General features: G+C 46.1%; 1 non-coding gene across 1 annotated transcript; it reads left to right on the top strand.

The window, feature by feature from the left end:
* The first annotated feature begins 330 nt into the window (after positions 1-330).
* On the top strand, positions 331-390 carry LOC117053537. The gene has a single exon (XR_004427408.1). It is a non-coding gene; the product is annotated as a U7 small nuclear RNA (small nuclear RNA).
* Positions 391-9,482: the final 9,092 nt, after the last annotated feature.

Below are 9,482 nucleotides of genomic sequence, written 5' to 3'. Positions count from 1 at the left end.
ACTCACTGTTTTCTTTGCTCTAACAACGTGAGATCATAACCACTGTTTTTCTTTCATTCAGTGGTTATTTTCATCCTTTTTCTTTTTGCATCATTTAAAATTTCAGCTCTTTTTCTAGTTACAGGTAGGTAGCCGTGTTGCTCTGCCGTAGTCGAAAGAAAATAAAAAATAGTAAAATTCCTTCCAGTAACACCTTAGAAACCAGCTAAGTTTGTTCTTCTTCTGTTTCAGCGTATCTGAAGAAGTTTCCATGCACACAGAAGCTCATACCAAGAACAAACTTAGTTGGTCTCTAAAGTGCTACTGGAAGGAATTTTTATTTATTTTTTATTTTGTTTCAAGCTCTTTTTCTATTTGTCCAGCAGGCTTTCTGCTTTAGCAGAGACCCTCTAAGAGCCACGGTGGTGCAGTGGTCAGAGTTCTGGACTAGGACCTTGGGGGGCCTGGGTTCGAATCCTACACTCAACCATGAAGCTCACTGGGTGACCTTGGGGGCCTTTCAGGGCTCATCCAGACTTCCTTTTGCACCCTGCTTTTCAGGCACAGTCCACACATTCACGCTCCATATCTGAGTTCTTTATTTTTTTCTTTTTTATCTTGCAAAAACCCACATTTGTTGCCATTTGGCTTTTTGGGGGGTTATTGTGGAGCATAAATAAAGGGTATTCAGACACACAACTGTGTCTGGAGAGAACATTGCAAAACCCCAGTGTGCATATTCACCCCAAAATGGAAAGAAGGAGAAGTCCCAGCAAAGGAAGAATGGATCCAAAAACCTATGGAATATGCAGAAAGGATGAAACTTACCGCAAGAATAAGAAATCAAGATAACAAAGTTTTTATAGAAGAATGGAAATGGTTTATTGAATATCTACAAGCAAACTGTAAAGCGATAAGGATATTGGTAGAATTGTAGACTTGTAGACTTGGAAGATACCCCCAGGGGTCATCTACTCCAACCCCCTAAACACAACTAAAGCATCCCTGACAGGTGAGCCTCTGCAACAGTCTCTTTCCTTCTGGAAATCTGGGACAGCCTCACACCACAGTGGCAATGGCACAGTAGAGAATCCTGCAGGCCTCAGCGGCTTTTTCCATTTCTCGCACAGTCTCCAGCCCATCCACACTTTCCTCTGCTAAAACTCCATGTCTGAGCACTTTCCACCCCCGCTTTCCCGGCAAAAACTTGTTCTTTACCACTGGATCGGATCAAACGGCAATCTGCAGAAAACAAAGAATTGATGTTTGTTCCAATTCAGCATTAGAGAGCGTGTTTTCTTGGGGAAAGTGGTGGGGGTTGGGGTTGGGGCGGGGTGGGGTGGGGAGCTCTTGGACATGGACTGGGAAAGTGCAGACTTGTGCCTAGAAAGCAGGGGTGCCAACTTGAATAAAATATTTGGGATGGGGCAGTAAGCCCTGCCCCACATAATCGATCACCCGCATAATTATGCCCCGCATAATTGAAACAGCGCATGAACACCATTTGAATGGCAATGCCTATTAATATTGGGGAGCCCCAGCATCCTCAAATATTTTATTGGGTGTCCAAAGGAACCTCAGTCCCTAGGAGCTGGCTCCTGTGCTAGAAAGCACGGGGTGAAAGGTAAGTGTGGATAAGTCCATGGTTTAGTATCACGGGAAGCCAGTGTGGTGTAGTGGTTAAGAGCGGTAGACTCGTTATCTGGGGAACCGGGTTTGCGTCTCCGCTCCTCCACATGCAGCTGCTGGGTGACCTTGGGCTAGTCACACTTCTCTGAAGTCTCTCAGCCCCACTCACCTCACAGAGGAAGGGAAAGGAGAATGTTAGCCGCTTTGAGACTCCTTCGGGTAGTGAAAAGCGGGATATCAAATCCAAAACTCTTCTTCCTCTCTCTTCTTCATTTGGTGCTGTCTGCACTGACTGGCAGTGGCTTTCCAGACTTTCAGCCCTAACTCAAGGTGCCTTCAGGGATTGAACCTGCGACCTTCTGGGTGCAAAAAATGATGCTCTACCACTGAGCTATGGATCATTCCCTCTCCGGCTAACCTGGCGTAAGCATCGGGGGTGGCCTCCGAGCCCAACCCACCACTTGCTCGGCCATCAACTTTTTCTCCGCATCTGCCCAATGTCCCAGCTAGTGGTGACACCCTCGTCCTCTCGGGTTCTCCCTCTCTCTCTTCCCCCCCACCCTGTCTTCTCCATCCTGCTCTGTCCCACCGCAGCCAAGTTTTCTGACCCTTGGATGAACTCCACGAAAGAGACGGTCTTCACTCAAGTCTGCTCTTGCTGGTTCCACATCTGCGACCTGTTCCAACTTAAATTCTCCTCCTGTTTGGAACAGCATATGAGAGGGGGCAGAAAAAGAAGACAAAGGATATGCTCTCTCTCTCTCTCTCTCTCTCTCTCTCTCTCTCTCTCTCTCTCCTGTAAAGAAACATCTGACAATCTGGGGAGGGAGCAGGCTTCAAAGGAGGAAAATGGAGGCAAAAAACAAAACAAATGGACATTTTGCCATAAATTTATATCCTGACAGATTTCCTCCCCTACAACCTCCCTTTTTCTGCTTAAAGAGAAGATGGTATTAGACGAAGCCTTGCTGCATATATCTCTTTGCCTGTCAGGAACCTAAAGAGGTTGTCAGAGAATTCGGCTGAAAACTGTAAAAATGACGATGGATGGAGAACACAAGGGGAACGAAGCAGGAGAGAAAGGAAGATTTAGTCACGTTCCCTCTTCTAAATTGGTTCAGCAGCGGAATAGGTTGCCTCAGAAAGTTGTGGGTGTCCCCTTTGGTGGGGTGTTTCCATCCAAGGTTAATAAAAACTTCTTCAGGGGTAAGGTTTAGGGCACCACTTCTTGAGAGGTCAGGATTGGTTGCAGAAGACAAGGATCAAATCTTAACTTTGGCAGACAGCTCCTTGCATGGCCCTTGGCTAACTCACAGTTCTTTCGGCTTCGTTCATTACATGCTAACCTCTGGCAACTTCTCACTGCTGAACATCTGGAGGGACTGTTAGCTCAAAAGGTCTTTTCCCAGTTACTCCTTGACCTCAACGTGTTGACGTGAGATTGTGCCACTGGTGCTTTAGGGTAGTTTTTAGGCATTTTAATTCCTAGTCACCCTTTTGTATGACTAAACAATTAAGACACCTATTAAATCTTCATACTTGTGCACAGGAATAAAAAGCCATAGGTTTGAAGACTCGTTTTTTTGGCATTTTGCCTGCCCTTTGATGAGACAGCAGAGCAACCTTCACCAGTTTGGCGGCCCTCTAGACATTCTTAGACTCTATTCTGCCTTAGTCAGACCACATCTGGAGAACTATGTCCAATTCTGGGCAACACAATTTAAGAAGGATATTGACAAGCTGGAATGTGTGCAGAGGAAGGCAACCAAGATGATCAAGGGTCTGGAAGCCAAGTCTTGTGAGGAACAGTTGAGGGAATTGGGTATGGTTAGCCTGGAGAAGAGAAGAATGAGAGAAGATATGGTAGCCATCTTCAAATATATTTAGGGCTGTCATGTGGAAGAAGGAACAGTTTTGTTTTCTTCTGCTCTGGAGGGTAGGACTCGAACCAATGGCTTCAAGTTACAAGAAAGTCAATTCTGACTAAACATCAGGAAAATCTTTCTGACAGTATGAACTACCCAAGGAAGGACTCTCCTTCCTTGGAGGTTTTGAAGCAGAGGTTGGCTGGCCATCTGCTATGGATGCTTTAGCTGAGATTCTTGCATTGCAGGGGGTTGGACTAGATGGCCCTTGGGGGTTCCTCCCAACTATACAATTGTATGATTCTATAACTCCCATCAGCCCCAGACAGCACATGTTGGAGTTGTAGTCCAAAATACCTGGAAATTATCAGGCTGGAGGAGGCTGTACTAGAAATGACCTTTTCTCAAGTAGGTTCTAATCATCGTCTACAAGTTTTTTATTTTTAAGACATGTGGATGGTTACCTGCCAGGGATGCTTTAGTTGTGATTCCTGCACTGCAAGAAGCCCTTCCAACTCCATTTTATAAAGCACCAACCACTGTTGGTGCTTGATGACGATGAAGAAGAAGAAGCATTTGTGTTCTTCACTGCAGATGGTGACAGCAGTCACGAAATTAGAAGACGCCTGCTTCTTGGGAGGAAAGCAATGACAAACCTAGACAGCATCTTAAAAAGCAGAGACATCACCTTGCCGACAAAGGTCCGTATAGTTCAAGCTATGGTTTTGCCAGTAGTAATGTATGGAAGTGAGAGCTGGACCATCAAGAAGACTGATCGCCGAAGAATGGATGCTTTTGAATTATGGTGCTGGAGGAGACTCTTGAGAGTCCCATGGACTGCAAGAAGATCAAACCTATCCATCCTTAAAGAAATCAGCCCTGAGTGCTCACTAGAAGGACAGATCCTGAAGTTGAGGCTCCAAGACTTTGGCCACCTCATGAGAAGAGAAGACTCCCTAGAAAAGACCCTGATGATGGGAAAGATGGAGGGCACAAGGAGAAGGGGACGACAGAGGACGAGATGGTTGGACAGTGTTCTCGAAGCGACTGGCATGAGTCTGACCAAACTGCGGGATTCAGTGAAGGATAGGCGTGCCTGGCGTGCTCTGGTTCATGGGGTCACAAAGAGTCGGACATGACTGAACGACTGAACAACAACAACAACAACAACAACAACAACAACAACAACAATGTGATTGGTTTCCTGCGCTAAATGAACAGCGTTATCAATAACTGTTAAAACCAGTGAGGTGAAGGACACTACTACTCTGAACCAAAGGAAGGAATTAAAAGCTGCTCTGTTGGGCTGACCAATTGTGGAATAAGTTCCCAGGACAAAGTCTCTGGAGAGAGTTTCAGAAAGACTGTCACTGAAATGGTTTCACTTAAATGACACAATGCAAAAAGGACCTTGCATTACCCAGGGATCAATCAGTTGCTGGCTGAAGCCAGAGAAAAGTCAAATTGCTGTTTGCTCTATTTGAAGACTGGTTTTCCCCAGGGTGGGGGTGGGAGAAAGCGGTGAAACAGGAGGAAGGGTGAATAAGTCCTGATGACCAGGAGCATTGCTGCCTCCAACTTCTCGCCCCTCATTAATATGAGCCATACAACTCACTTTTCTGTGATGGATACATACATACATACATACATACATACATACATACACCCAGGTTAGTAATATATAAAAACAAAAGCAATCCATAAAAAAGAATGTTGCCCTCTTTCGCCAGCTATTTGCTTAGCTTATTCAATTAGTTTCTTCAATCGAATTAGTTTATTCAAAAAATAATTATTCTGAACAATTTTTTTAAAGTGCTCCTGGCGAATCAGGCAGCAGCCTTTAACATGTTGTTGTTGTTGTTGTTGTTGTTGTTGTTGTTGTTGTTGTTCAGTCGTTCAGTCGTGTCCGACTCTTTGTGACCCCATGGACCAGAGCACGCCAGGCACGCCTATCCTTCACTGCCTCCCGCAGTTTGGCCAAACTCGTGTTCGAGAACACTGTCCAACCATCTCGTCCTCTGTCGCCCCCTTCTCCTTGTGCCCTCCATCTTTCCCAACATCAGGGTCTTTTCCAGGGAGTCTTCTCTTCTCATGAGGTGGCCAAAGTACTGGAGCCTCAGCTTCAGGATCTGTCCTTCTAGTGAGCACTCAGGGCCGATTTCCTTGAGAATGGATAGGTTTGATCTTCTTGCAGTCCATGAGACTCTCAAGAGTCTCCTCCAGCACCAGAATTCAAAAGCATCAATTCTTCGGTGATCAGCCTTTAACATATACTGTATATATACACACTTTAACACAGAGAATCATAGAAGCATAGAATTGTAGAGTTAGAAGGGATCCCAAGGGTCATCTAGTCCAACCCCCTGCAATGCAGGAGTCACAGTTTGAATCCGACAGAGGGCCACCCAACCTCTGCTTTAAAACCTCCGACGAAGGAGAGCCCACCACTTTCAGAGGGAGTCCATTCCACTGTTGAATGGCTCTCGCTCCCGGAGAGTTCTTCCTAATGTCCAGTCAGAATCTCCCTCTTGCTGCATCTCCCAGGGGACAGCCCTTCAGATATTTGAAGATGGCAGTCCTATCTCCTCTCGGTCTCCTCTCCTCCAGGCTAAACACCCCCAGATCCCTCAACCATTCCGCAACAGGCTTGGGTTGTAGGCTTGTTTAAGGATGGGATACGAGACGCTGGCGGTTTGGAGCGAGACCACACCAGGTACATCAATTCCCCTAATCCCAATTTTCTAAGAGGATCTAAGAATTATTTATAGAACAGAGACACTAAAACCTCCTCTCCCGGCATAACCCCTGACAAACAGACATTGATTAAGGTCCTCTGGCAAGGAGATGGAGACATTGGCTTAGGAAAAACTATCAGGCGGTGGGGGAGAGAGGCAAACTTAAGAAGAGCTGGACTGTTTTTTACCTTTGGGCCACTCAGGACCATAAAATAAAAAAGAGCAAGTGTTTGTGGGGAGAGAGAGAATATGGCGGGGGGGGGGGGCAGGGAGGTTGGAATGGGTTTGCCAGCTCTGCTAGCAAGAAATCTTGGATGGTGATGGAATGGTAGACTGCCAGGAGACATTAAAACCAGATAAGAACCGAATAACAGAAAAATGTCCTTGCTGGATCAAACCAAAGGTCTGTCTAATCCAACATTCCCTTTCCCAAATGCGGCCAGCAAGATATTTCTGGAAACTCAAAAGGAAGGCAAGAAGGGGCCTGCCATCTCTTATGGGTTTGCTCCCAGCGGCTGCCCCTCAGAGGTACACTTCTTCTGAACATGGAAGCTTCATTTTTGATCGGTGTAAAGTTTAACCCCTATTATCCCATGCCTTTTAAAGTTTTAAATCTGTGATATTTTAAATGTATTTTAATATTTGATCGAAGCCACCCAGAGTGGCTGGGGAGACCCAGCCAGATGGGCAGGGTACAAATAAATAATAATAATAATAATAATAATAATAATAATAATAATATGCCCCAAACAAGCCCAGATAGAATCTCCCAATGCCCCTAAGAGATGCTGTTCTTCCTCTGTGCTTGATTCTTAAATGCCCTCTGTCTTTTAGCAGAAGAGTTCAAAAGCAAAGTTCCAATGATTCACTGACTGACCAGTTAGATTAATTGGTTACCTTTTCACTGACTGAGGAAGATGCCCCAGAAAGAATGGGCAAATATTCATTTTTTCCTAATTGTTGTGCTTTTTATTGATTTTCTTACATGGTAAAAAAATTAAACATTCCAAATATGATACAGAAGAAACAAAAGTTTTCCATATATATATATATATATATATATATATATATATATATATATATCCCCTTAAATTCCTAAACAAGACTTGTATTATTTAAATATTTTTCTTAATTCACAATTACTTAATTTCTCCATATGACTTCCAACCTCCTCATTGAGGGTTTTTCCTTTTTCCTTTTCCTTTTTCCTTTTTCTTATCACTGCTTCAATATTCCTTATCTCCATTTCTTTCTTTCTTCTATCTCATGCATTCTTTGTCCAACTTACAGATTGCGGAGTTTAGTCAAAGCATGTCCAGGTTTTCACTTGTGGAAAATGTCTAATTAAATATTCGTTATAAATTCTGAATGGGCAAATATTTCCTTTTCATCCTCATGCTTATAAAATGTGTGAATTCCCAAAAGCGTCACCTTAAAAGAGGGGCACTTCCCCCCTTCTCAGACACTTGGGAGAGGCTGGCGAAGGGACACCGTGGCTCAGGGACAGAACACATGCTGGCCATGCAGACACTCTCAGGTCCAACCCCTGGCAGCAACTCTAGGCAGGAATATCCAGCTGCACAAATATAAGATGGGGGACACATAGATGCACAAAGGATCTAGGGGTCCACAAGCTTAATATGAGGAGGAGGAGGAGGAGGAGGAGGAGGAGGAGGAGGAGGAGAAGAAGAAGAAGAAGAAGAAGAAGAAGAAGAAGAAGAGGAGGAGGAGGAGGAGGAGGAGGAGGAGGAGGAGGAGGAGAAGGAGAAAAGGAGAAGGAGAAGGAGGAGGAGGAGGAGGAGGAGGAGGAGGAGGAGAAGGAGAAGGAGAAGGAGAAGGAGAAGGAGAAGGAGAAGGAGAAGGAGAAGGAGAAGGAGAAGGAGAAGGAGAAGGAGAGTTTGGATTTGATATCCCGCTTTATCCCTACCCGAAGGAGTCTCAAAGCGGCTCACATTCTCCTTTCCCTTCCTCCCCCACAACAAACCCTCTGTGAGGTGAGTGGGGCTGAGAGACTTCAGAGAAGTGTGACCAGCCCAAGGTCACCCAGCAGCTGCATGTGGAGGAGTGGGGATGCGAACCTGGTTCACCAGATTACGAGTCCACCGCTTTTAACCACTACACCACACTGGTTGTATGAAGTGGATGCAGCAGCAAAAAAGAAGAAAAGAAGAAGCTAATGCTCCTCTAGGCTGCATCCACAGAAGTGTAGTGTCCAGATCAAGGGAAGTCTTAGTATTTCTCTCTTTGTCCTTGGTCAGACCACATCTGGAATACTGTGTCCAGTTCTGGACACCACAATTTAAGAAGGATATGGACAAGCTGAAAGGTGTGCAGAGGAGGGCAACCAAGATGATTGAGGGTCTGGAAACCAAGCCCTATGAGGAATGGTTGAAGGAGCTGGGTGTGTTTAGCCTGCGAAAGAGGAGACGGAGAGGAGATATGAGAGCCATTTTCAAGTATCTGAAGGACAGTCTCATGGAAGATGACACGCCCTGGGTGTCATCCCTGAGGGGGTGACAAAATGGCACACCACGTGGGGGGGGGCGGAACTTACCGTGGGGCCTGGCCTGCAGCATGTCCGAGCCATGTGTCTCACCTGGGAGTTACGCGGTGGCTCGGGGCCCTGCGCTGCCTGAAACGGCAACGTGGGGATTGCGTCTTCCAGCCAGACTCCGTGGGCAGCTCGCCGCAGCGCCCCCTGGGTAGATCGCTGCGGCGCCCCTGTGCACAGATCGCCCCACCCCCATGGGCAGATTGCCCCACCCCCGCCACTCAGGGTGCTGGAGCAGCTAGCTGCGCCCCTGGCAGGACCCAAAACAATGGGTCCAAGTTACAAGAAAGGATATTCCAACTAAACATCAGGAATAACGTTTTGAGGGCAAGAGCTATTTGATGGCCGAACAGACTCCCTCAGACACTCACACTAGCCCTAAGCAGAAGTTTACTAGCCATTTAGGGTCTTAGGACTGCAATCACCCATGGCCATATCTGAAGAAGTGTGCATGCACATGAAAGCTCATACCAAGAACAAACTCAGTTGGTCCCTAAGGTGCTACTGGAAAGAATTTTCTATTTTGTTTCGACTATGGCAGACCAACACAGCTACCCACCTGTAACTGGAACCATGGCCAACTGTTCCAGGAGTTGCGTGCTGGGGGTTGTTGGGATGGTGGCCAAAAGTGGGCATGACTGCCCATGTGCTCGCATGCCCTTTTGCAAGATCCCCCAAGGGATCCATGAAGATCACTTGTGGAGGCACAGTGCACCTTCCCCG

Source organism: Lacerta agilis, chromosome 9, assembly GCF_009819535.1.
Source record: "Lacerta agilis isolate rLacAgi1 chromosome 9, rLacAgi1.pri, whole genome shotgun sequence".
Classification (NCBI taxonomy): Eukaryota; Metazoa; Chordata; class Lepidosauria; order Squamata; family Lacertidae; genus Lacerta; species Lacerta agilis.
The sequence above is the reverse complement of the archived record's forward strand: the minus strand, read 5'-3'. Positions and strand labels throughout refer to the sequence as shown.